The sequence below is a fragment of the Pseudorca crassidens genome, unplaced genomic scaffold (assembly GCF_039906515.1).
Source record: "Pseudorca crassidens isolate mPseCra1 unplaced genomic scaffold, mPseCra1.hap1 Scaffold_72, whole genome shotgun sequence".
NCBI lineage: Eukaryota > Metazoa > Chordata > Mammalia > Artiodactyla > Delphinidae > Pseudorca > Pseudorca crassidens.
Genome location: NW_027136324.1, coordinates 847,501 through 850,000, shown reverse-complemented (window position 1 = coordinate 850,000; position 2,500 = coordinate 847,501). Strand labels below are relative to the sequence as shown.

The 2,500-nt window shown below is 77.6% G+C and overlaps 1 non-coding gene across 1 annotated transcript; it reads right to left on the bottom strand.

Annotated features, from left to right (window-relative positions):
- Window positions 1-1,000: 1,000 nt before the first annotated feature.
- Window positions 1,001-1,153, bottom strand: LOC137218299 (5.8S ribosomal RNA). The gene has a single exon (XR_010940619.1). It is a non-coding gene; the product is annotated as a 5.8S ribosomal RNA (ribosomal RNA).
- Between the last annotated feature and the right edge of the window lie 1,347 nt (window positions 1,154-2,500).

Below are 2,500 nucleotides of genomic sequence, written 5' to 3'. Positions count from 1 at the left end.
GGTGGGGGGACGGGAGAGGACGACGAGGAGGACGAGGAGGAGGAGGAGCGGGAGCAGCGGACGGGAGAGGGCGGCGGGCGGCGCGGAAGGCAAGGCGGTGGGGAGAAAACCCGGCGGTCGCCCCCCGACCGCCGGGCCCTCCTCCCACGCCTCCTTCCGCGACCGACCGAACCGACCGACTCCCAACCCTCTCTCGCTCTCCCCTCTCTCTCCCCCCGTCTCCGTTCTCCGCCTCTCCACCCCTCACGCCGCCGACGCCACACAGCCTCCACGCAGCCGCCAGACGGCCCCGCCACGACGAGCGACGGACGGACGACGCCGTGCGCCCCCGCCCACCACCGACAGGCGCCCACCGCCGGCCGGCTCGGGGAGCGTGCACGAAGCGCCGAGCGGCGCGGCCGCAGCCCGGGGGAAAGCGCGCGGCGGCAGGCGACGCCGCGGCGTCCCGCGGGTCGCCGCCGGGGCACGCATCCCCGGGGCGCGGCCGCGCACGCACGACTCGGCCTCGGCCCGAGACGCCCGCCCCGACACGGCGAGGCGAGGCGGCGGGGGCGGGCACGGATCCCGGACGCGCGGGTCGGGGCCCCGCGGAGGAGGCGGGCCGGACCTCGCCGGGACGCCGCCGGGGGCGGGCGGCGTACGACGGCGGAACGGACGCGGCCCAACCACCACCGCCGGCCCCGGCCGCGAGGGCGCGGGACCGTCCCCGCCCACCGACACCCCGGGGGTAGCGCCCAGAGACCGCTTGCGGCGCGAGGGCGCTTCCCGAAGGGGGACCGACCGCGGAGGCCACGCGGCCAGGGCCTCGTCGCGAGCTCTCTCTCTCTCCCCTTCTCTTCCCGCTCGCGGGCAGCGCGCCCCCGTGGACGGGGGGCGCCGCGTCTGCACTTAGGGGGACGGAGGGCCCCGGCGGCCCTGCGAGCAAACCCCCAGCCGCGCCACCCCCGGGAAGGCGCGCGCGCGCGCACGCACACCCCGGGGGGGGCGATTGATCGTCAAGCGACGCTCAGACAGGCGTAGCCCCGGGAGGAACCCGGGGCCGCAAGTGCGTTCGAAGTGTCGATGATCAATGTGTCCTGCAATTCACATTAATTCTCGCAGCTAGCTGCGTTCTTCATCGACGCACGAGCCGAGTGATCCACCGCTAAGAGTCGTACGAGTTTTGGTTTCTCTGGGTTTCGGCGGGGGGGGTCCCCGCCGGTGGCACGGCACCTTCCCCCGGAGGGGCTGCCTCTGGCCGGCCAAGTCAGACAGAAAACAAGCAGACCGGAGGGGGCCGGAGGGTTTCACCACGGGGCGCCCGGCACCGACCCCGCGGGCGGGGCGGGCTCGGACACCCCACAGGCGCCCGGGGGGTTCCCACCTGCCCCCCCCAACCCGACCGTGCGCGCAACACACACACACAGGGGACGCGGGGCGCGCAGGCGCGCGGCGCACGGCCCCGGCCCGCACCACGGCCGCCGGGTAGCCCCCTCCCGACGGCCGCGGCGGGGTGGACCGGCGGCGCCGCGGCAGCGCGGCGCCCCGGCCCCGTGTGCGGTGAGGTGCCGGTGGGGGGGGGGTGAAGCGGAGCCTGGGGGAGAAGGGAGGGGCCTCCCGACTCCCCGCGGGCCCGACCGCCCCGACCCCAAGGCGGACGGGCGACCCCCCATGGGTCTTTAAACCTCCGCGCCGGGACGCGCTAGGTACCTGGAGAGGGGGGAGGCGGGCGAGGCGTGGGGGGTGGGGCTGGGCGCGGGGCGCCCCCACGCTCACCGCCGCCCCGACACCGACCGACACGCTTCTCCGCCCGCGGCCGCCCGCAACACGCGGGGGCCTCGGCGCTACCGGCCCGTGACGCGGGACCCCGGCCGGGGATCCGGGCCGACCGCCACACGAGACACCACGGCCACCGCCCGACGACGCCCCCACACCCGTGTCCCCGAAACCGGGCGGAGACCTTCCCCACGCTCGCGCCCGGACGCGGCCCTCTCTGCTCCTGAACCCCAAACCCCCGGCCCCCGTGGCCCTAGCCCGGCCCGCGCCCGCGTTCCCGGGGCACCCCTTGTCGCCACCGAGGGCGTAAGGGGAGCTTCGACGGGAAGCGGGTGGCGAGCGCGGGCAGGGGGCGCACGGGGAGGGAGGGCGCGAAAGAGAGAGAGAGAGCGAGAGAGAGCCGGACGGACGACGGAGGGAGGCGAGGTCCCGGGGCTCGGGACACAGGTAAAGAGGCGCCCGCCGAGGGGGCGGAGGGCACGGAGCGGAGGACCGACGACCGACCGGCGGGGAACCGGCCCAGGGCCGGCGGCGGGAAGGCGACGGGCGGGCAGGCGGGCGGGCGGGCGGCCCCCCCAGGGGGAGCCGCCACCGCCACGCCACCGCCGCGCCACCCACCCCGAGACGCACCGGAGGCTCCGCGCGGGGTGTGGGGCGGTCGCGAACGGGGTTGGGCGTGACCGGCACCGGGGACGGAGGCACGCGTGGGAGGCCGGGCCCGGCCAAACCCCGGACCCCTCCTCCT